Source organism: Aythya ferina (assembly GCF_964211825.1).
Source record: "Aythya ferina genome assembly, chromosome: 1".
In the NCBI taxonomy this organism is placed as follows: Eukaryota; Metazoa; Chordata; class Aves; order Anseriformes; family Anatidae; genus Aythya; species Aythya ferina.
Window position 1 is genome coordinate 127,933,341 of NC_140296.1, and position 18,492 is coordinate 127,951,832.

An 18,492-nucleotide genomic window follows, 5' to 3' on the forward strand; every position below is an offset into this window, starting at 1 on the left:
TTTGCCTCATTGTCCATGCGGATTTTCTGTAATATTGTCTTTCAGTTTTGCAACCCTCTCTGTAGTAGAGATGAAAGAAGGATTTTGTTCCTTTAAGGAACACCAGGACTTCTTCCTAACAAGGTAATTTTTGGATGGCAGGGTGCAAGTTTTATAGCAGAAGATAAAAAAAAATGCTGGATCATTCTTTTTACTCTGTGTATTATGCTTTTGCAAAGAGATGAGAGAATTTTGGGGGCCAGCATGGCTAGAATAAAACAATCAAAAAGCTGTGAAATGATGTAAAGTAAACACATGTTCAAGGTTGAAGTTATCAATTGCCTCTTTGTTTTTATATTTGAGAAATGTCTAATATATTTAAAATGCTTCACACATGCAAGTTTTAACAGTAATCCTATTACATAGCTATTGATAAGTGCTAATGTTGAGGCATACTGATTGCCAGTGTTCACTTTATAGCTTTGGTTTTACAGATGTGACACTATCACAGGCCTGAATACTCTATTGGAAATTCTCTTGTTCTAAAGAAAAACGTGCTTTGTTCAATCAAAAAAAAAAAAGAAAAAGAAAAAAAAAAGAGGTTTTGAAAGATAACTGCTGTCATCATATTCTTCTGTCTTAGTTCACCTGATGGCAAAACCACTGTTTGTGTTGCAAAGAGTTGAGTGTATTCACTCTCAAATAAAATATTTTTAAATTTTATGTCTGTTTTGTTGTTGTTGCCCTTTCCAGAATCTCCATTGCTTCCTATGCAAGAGTGTTTGGATGGGTACAAAAGGTAACATCAGATCCTCTGGTGTGTTCAGTTGTTCTGTGCTAGCTCAGAAGTAATTCAGTCATGTCCTTCTTCACCACCTCCAGAGCCACAGCTCTGCTTTCATGTGTGCTGAAATCACACATCTCCAGAGTTCATCTGTCTGTGATCCAAAGTCTTGTGCAGTGTAGCACAAATCTTGCAGCACTTGGCTTGCAGCAACCTTGGCTCAGTTTTACTAATAAAAGTTGTTTTCTTGGGTACAGTGAACATACTGATGCTCACCTAGGAGCCTAGTTAACTACTGTGCCAAATATTGTTTTATAGTCTTAAGTTTTATGTATTCAGCTCACAGAGTCAATTTTGCCTGAATGAAAGGGCCACTAGCAGAGAAGGTTTTTGCTTGTTCTATCTAGAAATCATTAATTTTCCTTTTATTTCTTTTTTTTTTCTTTTCTTTTTTTTTTCTTTTTTTTTTTTTTTTTTCCCTTGCCAAGATATGTTGTCTGATATAAACTATGATGCACTTCAGTGCATGTGGAGAACTAGACAGAAAGCTGTGATGTGGCAAAGAAGTCTCTCTGGTTCTGTACAGTCTATAACAATTGTGAAACCTTCATGTTCCCAGAGAAGGTAACATGAGGGCAGTGAGAACACCAAACACTTGGGAACTGGAGGTTCTAGCTTTGGGCAAAGTTTAAAAGGGCTTGTTTAATTAGGAAGATTTGTTTTGAATTTAAGGAAAAAATGAGCATATGTAAATGTTATTTTTTCCCCTCAGAATTAATTCAATGTTTTGGTGAATAGTAATTTATCATTAGCTTGAGATTTTTGTTTCTGAGGATTTAAATGTACTGTCCTAGTTCTTGTTCTGACAGTGCTATGAATAGAGTTATATTTGTTGTATATGTGGAATATAAACCACATTAAACCATTTACATATTCTTTATTTAAGTGTGTAAGATACTGCATAGAGACTCCCCCACGTTATTCTTCCTGAGCACCAGTCAGTCAATTTTCTTGCTTTATAATATATGATGAATGCATTATTAAATGTGACATTTGCTATTGCTCATGTTTTCTGTATGCTCATGTTTTCTGTACAGGGTTAATTCAGACAGGTTTATTTTGTATTATGTAGTTAAACAAGTCTGTAGAGTGAATCATATGCCTTGGTCCTGTGAAAATATTTCTTATTGCCATGGAGACAGTTTCTCTTTTTGAAAGTCTTAACTTAGGTGCCTTTGGAAATCCCGCCCTTATGGTTTGCTAGATGTAACCCAAAATAAAGTGTTAACAGTAATGGACCTGATACACAAATATTCATGTGTTCACACCTGCCTTTATGATCAGACCATTCTTTTGCTATTTTCTATTTTTATTTTTTATTGATATCAGGAGAGATAATATGTTCAATAAGGGGCTATTATTCTTTTCTCTGGCATTCTCTATTATTTTTAACTTGTTTGTACACTTTCCATGTGACCCTTTTCCTGATCCTGTACTCCCTTTCAGGATATTTGACTGTTGCTTTTATGTATTGACTTTGTCTTGCTCCCTTTCTCTCTTTCTCTCCGTGGAAGGTGGGACAAAAGGAGGAGCCATACAAGGAACATATGGTGGTCATAAGCCCTGTAAAATCTTGGGTCATCAGGACTGAAAGGCAGTTGCTGTTTCCTGACTGCAGTAATTCATCAGGATGCCATGTTTTTCCCATGCATGACTTTCATCCACAGTCAATGATCTGTGTGAGAAAGCAATGGCTTGGAATGGGGTCTTCAGAGCAAAGCATATTGTTTTCTGTAATGGAAGGAACAAAGCATGGCACAAAAGAAAGGGATACCTTAATTCAACATCAGACCTGCCCACACATTAACATTATCTTGGCAGGTAAAGGCATAATTCTTTAAGAACAGTTTCATATTTGTTTTCTTGCCTGTGTTTATTCTGAGAAGTGCAGAGTTACAAGGAAATGAAAAAAAAAATCATTAATGAAAAAATTAAAACAAACAAAGAAACAAACAAATAAATAAATAAAACATTAAGCAGATTGCAGGAAAGCTGACTTAAAAATCTAATCTTTTGCAGGTATGCCTAAGAGAGGAAGAAAACCAAAATATGATCTTCAGGGGCATATTCAGGAGCAGGAAGCATGTATATACGTATATATGTGTTTCTGTACACTGCACCATTAAATCAGTGATATTTTTGTGACATAGCAAGAGCTTGTCAGTATTGAAATTGGAGCATCGCAGTAGTATCTTTGAATTCTTTTCTGTTGAAGCAAGAGGAGTGGACATTGACTCTGAAGGCCTGAAGACCCTAAGGGATTTGCAAGTCCTTTGTTAAAAAACATAAAGCTATTGTATAACAACATGAAGACATTATATAAAAACATGAAATATCATATTTATTCTACACATTATTACTGCATTTGAGTTGCAGCCTCTGTCCTTCAAGAACATAAAATAAGGTTAGGAAATGTACTTGTCCTTAGTCATAGTGTAATGTTTAAAACTGGTCTGCCTCCCACACAATAAATCCTATAAAAAGTCTACAAACGTTTTTTTTAGTGGGTATATTCACTTCCTTTCTACATTTGTCTCCAAATTTTATACTTCAGCCCAGAGGGCTTCTTTCTTACTGCAGAGTATGGACTGTTTGCACAGACATGCATGCACTCCATATCTGAATCTCCCAAACAAAGAAGCAAAGCAATGATTTTCTACTGCACAGCAATAGAAAATGGGAAAAATCTCCAAAGGGTTTCCTACAGAGTACTTTTCCCTCTTTTCTTTATGGAAATACTGGCAGTTTCCACTTAGTTTTCTCTTTGTCACCTGCTTTCAGAGGTCAAGTCTTCATCACTCTGTCTGAATCCCAAGCATGTGAATCACCAGTGTGCTTAAAAAAAAAAAAAAAAGACAAAAAAATAAAGACATTGAACCCTTCATCTGCTCAACTTTTTGCCACCCCTCCCCCCGCTAATTCTCAGTTACTGTAGGCACTGGGGTGTTGTCATAAATTTCCATTTCCATGTTATGCTTATGGTGGGTCTACTGACTTCTGTCTTGACACCTGAGACCTCAACATTCAAGTTCAGACCTGTGCTGGGGAAAGGGACTGCTTTGTTGCATTGCTGCATTGCAGATAGGAAAGAGAGTTTGAAGCAGGGTTCTGTCTCTTCCCTGAGGAGATGGGCAATTCTTCTCTACCAGCATGCCAAACATGGCTAATTAGAAGGTCACAAAAGATGCTGGTTTGTTTTTGGTGGTTTTTGTTTGTTTGTTTCATTTTGTTTGTTCTTTTTGTTTGTTTTGTTTTGTTTTGTGGCACAGGAAAGAGGCAGTGATACCTCTCCATTGTGCATGGAATATGGGTGTAGCTCTGAAGATGAAGAAGTGGGAGGTATTTCTGTCACTTTACACATCTTTGGTTTGTAGAACTTGCTGGGCATTTGCTGGATCTTTGGGCTGTATTCTGGTGTCTCATACAGTTATTACTAATGCAGTTAAACCATTCAGTTCAGACAGCTGAAGAAATAAGGTCTATTTAGCCAGAGACATTAAAATCCTTTCAGGGAATTAAGATAAAATTTTAACAGTTAACACTGTAATAGTTATTTAAAATGTAACTCTTAATCACCATAGTTCAGGGCATGTTTTGCCTTACTGGAGATATTAATACATTGTTTGATATTCCCTGTTTTAAAGCAGTGCCAATAGTTTTAATGAGATTTACTTGCTTTCATTAACAGTGTAGACACTTAATCCTTAAATCTTTTCAGCTTGAAGGTATTTGTTTTATCACTTTGCTTCAGCAACTACTTCTTTCATCTCTCAGTCTGACTCTTCTCCCTGGACAGACTGTCCCAAATTACCCTTTATGCTGCTTTAGGGTGATTGGTGACACATAAACCAGCTCATTCCTTTTTGGTGCTCTTGATCTCTGCAAATGCTTTAATGCTTCTTTCATGCAATGGATCATGGCTTGTTCTTGCATTGTTCTGTGACAGTATCTCCCACAGCTTTCTAAAAGCTTCAGTTCCCTGACTGTTCAAACCATCCTTGTTTTGTGATGCACTAAGGGACATCTAAAGTGTGACCTATCCAGAAAGGAAACATTGAGACTGCTTGGCCTTTCCATCTCTTTTCAGGTTGTATCCCCAGAAACACTAAGTTGGATGGCAAACATTTCTTGGGGCAGCATGTCTGAGACCAGCTCTGTATCTCTCTAGAAACTGTGTGGTCCTGACAGGAATACATCCTTTTGTTTCTTAGACTGTTTGCTCTGCCACATCACCAGCAGGGATTCAGAACAGAACAGAATCACAGAACTGTTGAGGTTGGTAATGCTTTGAACAGCATTGCAACCGTATCACAAAATCACAGAACAGTTGAGGTTGGCAGGGACTTCTGGAGGTTTTTTGTGTTAAGGGGTGTAGCTGATTAACCGTTATGGGCCTGGTTGGATTCAGGGTACTGAACTATCATGGTCACAGACTCACCAATAATGTATTAACTGTTATGGGTCTGGTTGGATTCAGGGTACTGAACTATCACAGTTGCAGACTCACCATCAACATAGCATGCCCTCACTCTAGCCACACTCAATTAGAACTATCACTGCTAGGAACAATGCAATTAACTGCAATTTATTACAGCAACAGGTACACAGGTTCTTTGGATTGCTGGTGATAAATTCACTGTCTAGAAAATCAAGCTAGCATGCATGAGATACACATATACACAGCCTGGCTATTAACACGTTAAAAGGCACAAAGACTCTACAGAAATTTCTAGGCTTCTGCAGAGACACCCAGTATAACCAAGTGTTCAAATCTCACCCAAAGGTGTCCCAATGAGGGGGAAAGAGAGGCTCAGCCCATCAACTTATCCCAGAAGTCAGGATGGTATCTTCCCTCAGGATGGTATCTTCCCTGACATCCCCTTTCTTTTAAGCCAATTTATATTATTTTCTACCTTTTAGGTGGAGCTTGAGTGACTCTAGTCAAGCATGTCTTGGTTATGATTGGTTAAAAGTTTTCTCGCCTTTGTTTAAAGGTATAGGCTCTGAGAAATTCAGACCGCGAGCTTAGTGAGGGGTGGTTGCACCTTGGAGGTGAGTAACTTTTGGGATGGGGGTGTGTTTTCATATTATAATGATATTATAATGAGCAAAAGTTCACTAGAGTACAGCATTTTGTCAAAAACATGACAGGTTGTTGGCTCAGGGTAGCAAATGTTCAATTTATCAGTCTCGGTGTGCACAAGAACAGTCGAGACCTCATCTCGTCACAGAACCTAGTCACAGTGTCTCCACTCTACTCTATGCTCCATACTGTTCCTTAGAGCCAGCACACCAGGTTCCCCTAGCGCAATAGCATCTAAGGTTGGAAGCCTAGGGAACGTTCAGGTAATTCAGCTACACCCTAGCCTGAAAACCTCTTCAGTGCTGTATATTTTCTTTAAAATATGAATATTAGTTTTATTTTCCTAATTACTTTAGGCAATTACTCCACAAGATTGTCTGTTCCAGTGCACCTACTAAAGCAAGGACACCTAGAGCAGATTGCCCAGGACCACGTCCAAGTGGTTATTGAAGATCTCCAAGGAGGGAGACTCTACAACCACTCTGGGCAACCTGTTCCAGTGCTCCATCACTCACACAATGCAGAAGTGCTTCCTGATGTTTCGACAGAACCTCTTGTGTTCCATTTTGTGCCCATTGCCTCTTGTTCTGGCACTGGGCACCACGGAAAAAAAAAACTGGCTCCATCTTCTTTGCATTATTCCTTCAGGTGTTTATAGGCAATGATAAGATCAACCCTGAGCCTCTTCTCCAGGCTGAACAGTCCCAGGTCTCTCAGCCTCTCCTCATAGGAGAGGTGCTCCACCCCTTTTATTGTCTTGGTAGGCATCGGTTCGACTCTTCCCTGTATGTCGAGGTCTCTCTTGTACTGAGGGACCTGGAACTGGGTACAGTGCTCCAGGTGTGGCCTCACTAATGCTGAGTGGAGAATCATCTCTTTTGACCTGCTAGTAATACTTCACATAGTGCAGCCAAGAATACTCTTAGCCTTCTTGGTAGCAAGGCAATTGCTATATGTATGATGTATCATCATCTCCTCCCAGTTTTGCAAACTTCTTGAAGATGTTCTCTTTCTCATCATCCAGGTAATTAACAAAGGTCGTAAACAGTGTTAAACCCTGCAGTATACCACTAGTGACCGCCCTTTAGCTGGACTTGTGCTGTTGATGACAACTCTTTGAGCCGGTCCACTCAGCCAGTTTTCAATCCAACTCATTGCCTAATTACACACCTTGGGATTCATTAGCTATGAAGAAAACCTTCCTGAAGTCAAGATAAATAACACCTACTATATTTCCTCCATCTGTAAAGCAACTCATCCTCATTGTTGAAGGCTATTAGGTTGCTTAAGCATGATTTCCTCTTCTTAAATCCATGCTGACTAATCCTGCTCATCTTCTTGTTCTTCATGTGCCTGGAAATGATCCCAGGATTAGTTATTCCATCACCATGGCATGTAATAACTAATTCCACAAATAATTCCACATAACAGAGAGTCATGGTGAATGGAATTAAATCCAGTTGGAGGCAGGTCACTAGTGGTGTCCCCTAGGCCTCAGTACTGGGGTCAGTTCTCTTCAATATCTTTATCAATGATCTGGATGAAGGGATTTAGTACACCCTCCTAAAATCATAAACGACACCAAGTTGGGCGTGAATATTGACTTGCCTAAGGGTAGGGAGACTCTGTAGAGGGATCTGGATAGGTTGGCCAAGGCCAACTATATGAGGTTCAACAAGGTCAAGTGTTGGGTCCTGCACCTTGGGCACAACAACCCCATGCTGCGCTACAGACTTGGATAAGAGTGGCTGGAAAGCTGTCCAGCAGAAAGAGACTTGGGAGTATTGGTTGATAGCTGGCTGAATGTGAGCCAGCAGTGTGCTCAGGTGGCCAAGAAGACCAACGGCATCCTGTCTTGTATCAGAAATAACATTGCCAGCAGGACTAGGGAAGTGATTGTCCCTCTATACTTGACTCTGGTGAGGCTGCACTTTGAATACCGTGTCCAGTTTTGGGCTCCTCACTACAAGAAAGACATCGAGTTTCTGGCCTGTTTCTGAAGAAGTTCACTTCAGTTGGTGAAGAATCTAGAGAAGAAGTCTTATGATGAGTAGCTGAGGGAGTTGGGTTGTTTAGCTGGAGAAGAGAAGGTGCAGGGGAGACCTTATTGTACTTTACAATTACTTTAAAGGAGGCTATGACAGGGGTGGTTCAGTCTCAACATCAGGAAAAAGTTCTTCACCAGGAGGGTGGCTGGGCACTGGAACAGTCTCCCCAGGGAAGTGGTCACAACACCAAGAGTTCAAGAAGCATTTGAAAAATGCTTTCAGATGCATGGTCTGATTTTTTGGGTGGTCCTTTGGGGACACGTGAGTTGGACTCAGTAATCCTTGTGGGTCCCTTCAAACTTGGGATACTCTATGATTCTGTAGCAAGGTGGGGATTGGTCTCTTCTCCCAAGCACCCAGTGATAAGCCAAGAGGAAATGGCCTCAAGTTGCACCAGGGACAGTTTAGGTAGGATATTAGGAAAAATTTCTTCACTGAAAGGCTTGTTAAATATTGGAACAGGCTGCCCAGGTAAGTAGTTGAGTCACCATTCTTTGACATCTTCAAAAATGGTGTAGATGTAGAGCTTAGTGACATGGTTTAATGGTGGACTTGGCACTGCTATGTTAAAGGTTGGACTAGATGATCTTAGAGGTTTTTTCTAACCTAAATGATTCTATGGTTCTATGACCTTTCCAGGGATTGAGGTAAGACTGACTGACCAGTAGTTCCCTAGATCCTCCTTGAAAATGTATGACATTTGCTTTCTTCCAGTCCTTAGAAACCTCTTCTAAATGCTATGATCTCTCAAATATAATTGAGAGTGGCTTCACATTTAAATGTGTTCACTGATCTCTTAACAGTTGTAGGTGTATCCCATTGTGTCCCATGGTCTTGTATGTCCCGTTTGTTTAAATATTCTCTAACTTGATCCTTGTCCACTAAGGGTTGAAGTCTTCCTTGCTCAAGACTTTCCCTCTTACTTTAGGGGCCTGGGATTCCTAAAAGTCGGTCTTACCAGTAAAGACTGAGGTAAAGAAGGTGTTGAATACCTTGGCCTTTTCCATGTCTTTTATCACTAGGACCCCTGCATCATTGTGTGTTTGGGCACTAAATTTATATTGTCAGGAGTCACATATCCCTGCTTCCACTTTATATATTTTTTCTTTGTAGTTTTGTCAGGAATTCCTCATTCATCTGTACAGGCTTTCTGCTGCCTTGAGTAGGTGATTCTTGAATATAAACTGGATCACTTGGACCCCTTTTCTCTCCAGGCTCACATCCCATTGAATTCTTCCAAATGGATCCCTGAAGGGGCCAAAGCCTGCTCTCTTGAAGGACAGTGTTTTAAACCTTTTTTTGCTCTGCTCCTTTCTATCAGGATGCAGACAAGGCTGCCCCTAATTTGTCTGAAGAAAGCCTCATATATTCCTTCTGCTTGATCAGGCAGTCTGCAGCAGACAACCAAAACAATGTTACCCACGTTGGTCTGCCCAAGAATCCTGACCCATAAACTGTTGTTTGGCTCATCATCCTTTCCTAGACAGAGCTCCATGCATTCCCAATATACTCTCACATAAAGGACACATATTCCTCGCCTTCCCTGTCTGTCCTGCATAAAGGGCCTGTATTCATCTCCTGCAACATTTCAATTATGTGAGCAATCTCATGATGTCTCTGTGATCCCAATGATTCTGTAGCTCAGTAATTGAACATGGACCTCTAATGCTTCCTCTTTGTTCCCTGTGCTGTATGCATTGATATACTGGCACATGATAGAAGTGTGCTGGCATGGTGATTTCACAGAAGAGGTATGAGAGCTTTCCCATAGATGTTACATAGACATTTCCTTATTTAAGTGCATATGCTTAAGGTGACCCCACTTCAGCCCCATGTTGTTGACTACTTAATCATTCATTCTTTAGAGCTCTTCTTACCAGGTTAGCCAGCCTGTTGGTGAAGATACTTTTGCCTCTCTTGGTCATATGGATCTTGTCTCTTTCAAAGAGGACCTTGCTGGAAAAACAAAACAAAACAAAACAAAATGATCATGAAGCCAAAACCCTGCTGCAAATACCAGATGTACAAACAGTTGCTGACCTGCAGGATCTGTCTACTCCTCCTCAAGGCCTTCCACCTTACTGAGAGAATCCACAGGAATACCACCCGGATCCCCATGACCTTGACTATCACCCCCTGAGCCATGCAATCATGCTTGATATCCTTCAGATCTCCCAAGGCAGCATCATTTGTGCCTACGTGGAAAATCAGAGTCTGAGGACTGGACAAGCCTTGGCAGCCTCTCCTTCAGTAAGCAGGGTCATAGTGTTGTTACTCCTCAGTCCTTTGTGTTATTTAAGTTCATGGGAAGAGTAGCCTTTGTGTTCTGTACTCAAATAATTGTTCAAGTTTGCAGAAAACCTGCTTCCGATAACAATGTCCTATTGTATTTGTGCTGTCTCAATATCCTTGCACAGGATAATATAATATATTAGTAATGTAATACTGGTACTATAATACCGACATAATGATGACCTGGAATGTGTTTGTCTGCAGGCACAACTATGTGTGTACAAAATATCTTGCTTTTCTTGTCCAAAATGCTTTATCATGATGAAATTGCAGAATCACAGAATCATCTAGGTTGGAAGAGACCTCCAAAATCACCTAGTCCAACCTCAGACCTAACACTAACCAGTCCTCCACTAAACCATATCACTAAGCTCAACATCTAAAGGTCTTTTAACAACCTCCAGGGATGGTGACGGAACCACTTCCCTGGGCAGCCCATTCCAATGCCTAACAACCCTTTCTGTAAAGAAGTTCTTCCTAAGATCCAACCTAAAACACCCCTGGTGCAACTTTAGTCCATTCCCCCCCATCCTGTCACCAGGTACGTGGGAGAATAGACCAACCTCCACCTCTCTACAGCCTCCTTTAAGGTACCTATAGAGAGCAATAAGGTCGCCCCTGAGCCTCCTTTTCTCTGGGCTGAACAATCCCAGCTCCCTCAGCCGCTCCTCGTAGGACTTGTTCTCCAGGCCCCTCACCAGCTTCATCGCCCTTCTCTGGACTCGCTCAAGCACCTCGATGTCCTTCTTGTAGCGAGGGGCCCAAAACTGAACACAGTACTTGAGGTGCGGCCTCACCAGAGCCGAGTACAGGGGGATGATCACCTCCCTAGCCCTGCTGGCCACACTGTTTCTTAATCAAGCCAGGATGCTGTTGGCCTTCTTGGCCACCTGAGCACACTGCTGGCTCCTATTCAGCTGACTATCCACCAATACTCCCAGGTCCTCTCCACCTCTCAACCTCTTCACCTCCTCCTTGAACCCTGCCACCAGGTGGACCAGGTCATCCACCTGCTCACACCTCACACACACGGTGTCTCCACCACCCTCAGAGGGCAGCAACAGGCTCAGGCACTCCCTGCATCCAGAGACCTGAACTGCCACATTGTTGAGCGGGCAGTCAGTCTGGGTGGTTACAGACTTCCTAGAGAGAGCTCTCTGCCTGGTGTAGACTATTGCGGCTTAGCTAGGGAAAGACAGCCATTAGAGGATTTGTTCTTATGGGTGGGGGGCCCTCCCTGCTCACCCTGCCTGTGCGAACTGCTGCGCTGCACCGTGCCCTGTTTGCTTGTCCTGGTTGCTCACGCTCCCTAGGTGCTGCCTTTGAACGTCAGGGTAGAGGGGCATTTCCGGCTCCCAAGGGCTGCCGGCCCTTGGCTGCCTTGAGTGGCCTTGATGCCGGAAAAAAAGCCCTGCCTGTGCTGATCCCCTGCTCCGCTGAAGAACGTTTCTGCCCCGGAGCTGATCGCCTCGACAAGTCACGCTTTATGGTTTATGAAATGTCACACAATAAATACTTGCACATTATGGAGCTCCATTGTAATCTACACTGGAGACTGAATACTTTGCTTGCTTCCTACTATGTTTTTAGCCAAAATGTAGCAGTTCTGGCAAAGGACCTTGTTTACCTTTGTTTAGCTCTGGTGATTACATTGCTTCAAGATCGGTAGTAACAGGAAAAATTCAGTGAACTTTGACTGATAAATGGTGTGGAAAAACCTTGCAAGTGTTTCCCAGCTCTGCTCTAGAGTAGCTTCCAATAATGTTGTTTACAGCAATTTCTCATTCACACACAGTCCACACACCCTGTAGGCCTACATTCATCTTCTCTAGTCTTATGATCCTCTCTTTTTACCATATGAGTTATGATATCTTTCCCTGCTCCCAATCTCTTAACAGCAAAAGCAGACCAAAAGAGGAAAATTCCAAAAAGCAAACCCCATAAAGAAAAAAGGTGTAAAAAAGAGATAAAAAGAAGCAGATGGAAAAGGGAATGACAGTGGAAAAAGCTGAGAGTAAAGAGAAAGATGGCCTGGCTGAAGGCTCTCCACCATTTCTCTTACTTTCCATCCACTGCTAGATTGCAGAAGGTTATTTCCAGTGTTAGGAATGTGCAGTAAAAGTGCATGAGGTTATTCTTGAGATTTGCTGTTACAGGATATATTCAATTTTTCAATTTTCAGTTTTTCCACTTGGTCAGTCAGTCAAAAATAAATAAATAAAGAAAGAAAGAAAGAAAGAAAAAGACATAGCCCATACTAACAGTAATTAAAAAGCTTGATCTATGCTCTCTGACACATTTTAACTTACTGAGCAACATTATTTACAAAATAACCCATCACTAAGAAATACTGGTGACTTTCAGAGCATCGCTTTTGAAAATTTAAAGCATTCCATATTCTCACCCCTCTCTCTCCTCCTCTTTTTCTTCTCTTCCTCCCCAGCCCTCTTTTTAAAAACTCCAATGCAATGTCAAGTCCAGGGCCTCCTATGACTACTTTAACATCATATCTGTATTCCCAGAATTGCAAGCAGTCCATTAAATCCTGCAATTTCAGAACTGGTCAAGTTTTGTACCAAAAATAGTGTTTTTGCCCCCGTATTCCTAAAAGGTTGTTCTAGAACTTCATAGTTTGGATTGTTAGAAATTTCTCCTAAATTTTCAGCCCACATCCTTCCTTGGAGAATATAAATAAACAGACCATATGCTCTTCTGTCAACATTGTCTTTTAACTTAAATGTACCTCCTCCTTTGTGTTTTCCCTCCTGGGGAATAAAAGAAGCAATCATATTCCTTTTTCAACTTCACTTTTGTCAGGCTAAATAAAGTAGGCATTTTTTTTTAGTCTCTTTATATGATAAAACATCTCCTTCCTGGATCATCCTACATGTGTTTGCTCTGCATCTGTTACAGTTATAATTCATCTTCTTCAAACACTGGCATAAGAGTCATACACAGTATTTCAAAGGAAAGCATACTGATACCTAGTGCAAAGTAATTTGTATTTTACAATTTGCATGAAATGCTTTTCTTGATTCATACTAGGATTTTCTTAAGTGTTTTCATAAGTTTGTCCTACTTTACACTATTGAATTTCACCACAATTCTATAATTCCAGTCCTCTAGCTTATCCATTTTTACTCTTTTTTTAATTTATTTTCCTATCTCTTTCTGCAAAATTCAACATTTCCTTTTTGGCAATAGGAAAAAGAAATTAACAAAGCAACTAGATCCCTTTGCCCTCTTCACCTAAAGAAAGAATGTTTTAGGCAAGACATGGTCAGTAAAAAAGTTGAAAAGGTACAAAAGTGCTTAAAGAAGGAAAAGGGCAGGAAAAAAAATGGCTTAATTTGAAGCGAGAATATTGGGTTTACATCAGCTTTGAAATTAAGGCTGTGGAGGCACGTAGGTTGTGGAATGTACAAATTCACATCTATCTGAGCCAGTTGTGGAGTATAGGGAAAGTTTGTTTCTGTTAGGTTGAATGAAATATGTTTTGAGTCCACAGGCAAGGACATTACAATTGATTGTCAATAGTACTAAGAAACCTTAGAAGGAATCATTGATTTTTGCAAAATTAGTTTTTACCCATGTAAACACTTGAGCCTGCAGCATTCCTGTCTGCCATTCCTGTGCCAGTGTAGCTAGAGTTTCCTGAAGTGTGGAAGATCGACCTTTCTCTGTAGAGGAAATAGTAAGAAGATAGCTCTTGGTATTTTCCAAGGAACCATGCTTTCACAGAAAAATAATAGCTTTGCAACTAAAGCATTCAATGGCATTTTGCTTTCAGAAAGCTCCTGAGAAAACATAGGCAGAAGTTGGCTTTGCTTCTTGCCAATCTCAAGGCTTAGAGTGCTCTGGCTTCTGCAGTCCATGGCTTTAGAACAAACTTTGTATCCTATCTCAAGGTGAAAGGCAGAGCATTTCCTGATTACTGACTGTAAACTCTCCACAGCAGGGGCCATAGGAGGGTTTGGGTCTCTTCTTTGTGATCCAGAAGATCTGTGCTATGCTTGAGCAGATGAGGCACTTTAGAACTGAGTGAGGCATAATATTCATACTCAGTGTCTGAAATATTTAATTTCAAAATGAAAAAAACTGCACAAAATGACATTTTCCAGCTGGGGAGTTTGGGGTTGTGACAAACTGTAGTGAAGCAACCTGCTCGCTTTGTTTAGCATGTCCTTTACAAGGCTCTCCCTTCTTTCTTTCAATATTAGCACAACCATCCATTGTAGTACTGCAACTTACTTCATGCTGCAGCGTCAGCTACCACTGCCACTGAAGGGAGAAAATGGAAAGGTGTGTCCTGTCAGGTGGGTGCTGCATGTCTGAATAAGTAGCCTCAAGCCAGCTCTCATTGGCAAAAGATCCCATTGAAAAAAGGAGGTATTTCCATTCCTTAGGACTAACAGGCACTGCATGAAACAAGTGTAGAACAAACTGTTAGAGCAAGGACCCTTGTAAGCTAGCTGGTGGAGTCTGTTAGTGGCTGAAAGTTCCAGAAATGTTTGGAGGTCTTTAAGGAAATCAGGTGAATTCTAGCACTGATGTAATGCTACAGTTCAAACCAGATGGCCCAGTGCAAGTGGATTAAACACAAAATTAAACAATGTTTGCAAAACTTAAGGAAGTATTCAGAAGTCAGAGGAGTTACTGCTTTGCATCTGCAACAGCTTCTGTTTTCATTGCATAATTCTTGAATAACATAGAGATTTATAATTTCTTCTCTGAATTGCTCCTTTGTGTTCCTGACAGCTTTAAAATTGATATTATCACACACACACCCACACGTGCATACACACACACACAGAGAAAACAAATAACAACAAAAATAAAACAAACTAACCAAATGAAGGAAAAAAACAAAACAAAACAAAACAAAACAAAAAAACAAACAAAACAAAACAAAAAAACAAACAAAACAAAACAAAACAAAACAAACAAACAAAAAAAAACAAACAACAAAGGCAGTTTCCAGGTTGCCCATTTTATCAATGGTTATACAATTTCTTTGGCTTATGTAGTGTATTAGCAGATTTCAGGGTATAAAGTGCAGCTTGAGGCTGGAATAGAGAAAGTGTATGAAGCCGTAACAGGGCTCAGGTACTCAAAGTATGGTTAGAGTCAGGTAGTGCAGTAGAGTACAAGTCAAGAAGATGGAAGGAACATTTGAGACCAAAATTAGAGATCAGCTTATATGCTATGTACAACCAAGAAATTGAAAGAATGGCAGTCTTATCTGGGATACGGAAGTTCAAAGTCTTAAAGGGCTAGTATCACACATTGTGGAAACACTACAACCAAATCTTTTGCAAGTCAAAGTACATTTTTAAGCACACAAGAACATTTTTAGGGCAAAATTTTTTGAGCTGTTAAGTCACATGGAGCAAAAGACGATCTCACTACGGAAAAAGTTACTTAGTAGTTTAGTGTCTCAATCTTCAGAGCACATATTTGGAAAGATTAAAAAATGATGATTTTGCTCACAAAATTTTAAATTCCTGCTTTAGAAATGTCAGTTCATAATTTTTCTGTGGGCTAGCTTTCAAGAAAGTACCAGCAAAACATTTTTTGAACAATGCACTAAAGAATATTTTATCATATACAGGATCTCCAGAAATCAAGTGTTGATTGATGTTGTCTCTGAATGAAATATTGATGTAATATTGAAGGCTGTTAGATGAATAACATTCTAGGAGTCTTCATGAATCTTTTGATATTTCTTTTGATACTTGCAAAGAAATTCATAGAGCTTTTTTTTTTTTTTTTTTTTTTTTTTTTTTTTTTTTTTGTCCTGGCAGAATAGTATTCCATCAGGAAATACAAATTTCATGGCATCAAACTGTTTTGAAGGCACATAATGAAAATCCATTTTATTATAAGTTCTAGCAGCTTCTAAGAGGCTTGGTCAGCTGTCCCTGACCCAAGGGTGCCTGGAGCTTTGTTGCATCTACCCCCTGATTAGGCAGGGTTGGCAACAGGGTTTGGATTTCTATCACCATGAGACTCTGTCTGAAGATTACCTGGGAGATATGGGATCTGTGTAACTAAGCAGAAAAAGAATCTTTTCCAGCAGGATGGCTGACCTGGTAAGATGGACTTTTAACTAGGAATGATGGGCAAGGGGGATAAGCTACCAGTAGCGCTACGAGGGAATGAAGGCAGGGTTGATGACCAAAGGGCCTGTGGTGATGATAACAGAAAGGAACACACAATCAACAAAATGGGTCTTAAGTGGGGTCACCTACAGCATTTGCATGTGAGTAAGCAAATGTGGACAAGGTATTGTTATGGAAAAAAAAAAAAAAACACACACAAAAAAAAACAAAACAAAACAACAAAACAAAACAAAACAAACAACAACAACAACAAAAAAAACCACCACGAACCATTTCTGGGAAATCAGCATACTGGGTTGCCTGTTTGAAGTGCCTGTACACTAATGCATGCAGCATAGGAAATGAGCATGGAGAGTTAGAGATCTGTGTGTAGTTGCAGTTCTGTAACCCCACTGGGATCACAGAGATGTGGTGCAATGTCTCCCATGACCGGAGTGTTGCAGTGGAAAGATACAGGCTCCTCAGGCTGGGAAGAAGTGGTGGAGCTGCCCTTTGTGTGAGAAACCCGTTGGAGTGCCTGGAGCTCTGCCTGGGGATGGGTGGTAAACTATCTGAGAGCTTATGACTGAGGATTAAAGAGCATACAGGTAAGGCTGATACTGTTGTGGGTGTGTCTGTGATAGGCTGCTTGACCGGGAAGAATAAGGAAGTGAAGTCTTCTACAGACAGCTAGCAGCAGTCTCATGTCCACTGGCCCTAGTCCTCATGGGGGGACTTCCTCCATGCTGATATCTGCTGGAGGAACACAGCAGGGCACCAGTAATGCAGGGGGTTCCTGGAGAGCACTGATCGCCCAAGTAATAAAGGAGACAATGAAGAGAGGTGCTCTGTTGGACATCAAACTCACAAATAATGTACTTTTTGGGGATGTGAAGACTGAAGGAAGCCTTGGAAATAGGTGAGTTCATGAACACTGTCTCACCTGGAAGGAGTTAAGACCGACCCCCTATGAGACTGCCACAGTAAGTTGGTATGATCAGATTAACTTCAAAAGCAGAGTTCTGATCCAAAGTAAGCAAACATGATGAATTTCCCAAGGCTATGAGTAAATATATCATATCATAGCAATGATCTGTGTATTACTACACTAGACCTCTGTGTAAAGGAGCTTTTGCAGGCCTACAACTAGAATGTGGTGAGCAGATAAATTTTCAGTGTTCAAACTAGTCATGGCCTTATCAGACAGCTCATGAGGAATGAACATCATTAAAAATCAAGCTTAAAATGAGTAAGGTAACATTGCAGCTACTGTGCAGGTTTATGAGGCTGAGACAAATTATGTTGATACAGCGTCTGACGACAGCAGCACAGAAGTAGCTGGTGAAGATGCTTAGGCTAGAACTGTAGTAGAACTGTACATCCCAGTGTTGCCCAACATGCCAGCAGGCAGACCTAACTGGGGAAACTTTGCTTCTGTCAAGCAACTCAGACACAACTCAGCTGAAATCAGATGCACACTTCCCTCTCATCCTACTAGAGGAATGTTTATACTTCCCTTTGTGAAAGCTAACAGAGGGCTTAGTGGTACCTTGCAGTATGGCTTTACTGTGCAAATATTTGGTTCCTTTGCATGTACATTTGCAAATATTATTCTTCTTAGAGTATCACCAGCATTACACAGCGTTTAAACAAATATCAGTTTTGGAAGTATATCTCAATGGGGCTGTTTAAGGCTGCAGGAAACTGTAGAAGAAATGCAGCATATTTTTCTTAAGGTACACGATTGTGCATAGCTCCAGTCTAGGTCTTCTGACATGGGTAATACAAAATTCTAAGCCTGCAATTTCAGGTTTGCTATGATGACTCCTGTATCTTCTCTGACCCAATGTAAGGAAAAACTTTTTCCCCATCAAAATGATTCAACACTGGCAAAGCTCCAAGGGGCAGTAAAATCTCCATCCTTGCAGCCTTTCAAAACTGGGTAAGTTTTGAGCAAGCTAATCTAAATTTGAAGTTATGACCTAGGAAATTGTCCTAGATGACCTTCTGAAATTCCTTCCACCTTAATTCCCACAGAACTACTGGTTTTGTTTGTAAAGACACTCCCTCTAGCTCTGGTATCTCCCTTGACCATGCTATGATCTGTTCTGTGGGGTGTGTTCTTACAGGGAAGAAAGGTTCCAC

At 40.6% G+C, this 18,492-nt stretch overlaps 1 long non-coding RNA gene across 1 annotated transcript in view; it reads right to left on the reverse strand.

Annotated features, from left to right (window-relative positions):
- Positions 1-5,695, reverse strand: part of LOC311431342 — a 59,997-nt gene extending 54,302 nt beyond the window's left edge. The window contains exons 1-2 of the long non-coding RNA XR_014689360.1: positions 5,601-5,695; positions 3,595-3,658 (exon numbers count right to left, since the gene is read on the reverse strand). This is a non-coding gene — a long non-coding RNA (uncharacterized lncRNA). The remainder of the gene's footprint in view (positions 1-3,594; positions 3,659-5,600) is intronic.
- Between the last annotated feature and the right edge of the window lie 12,797 nt (positions 5,696-18,492).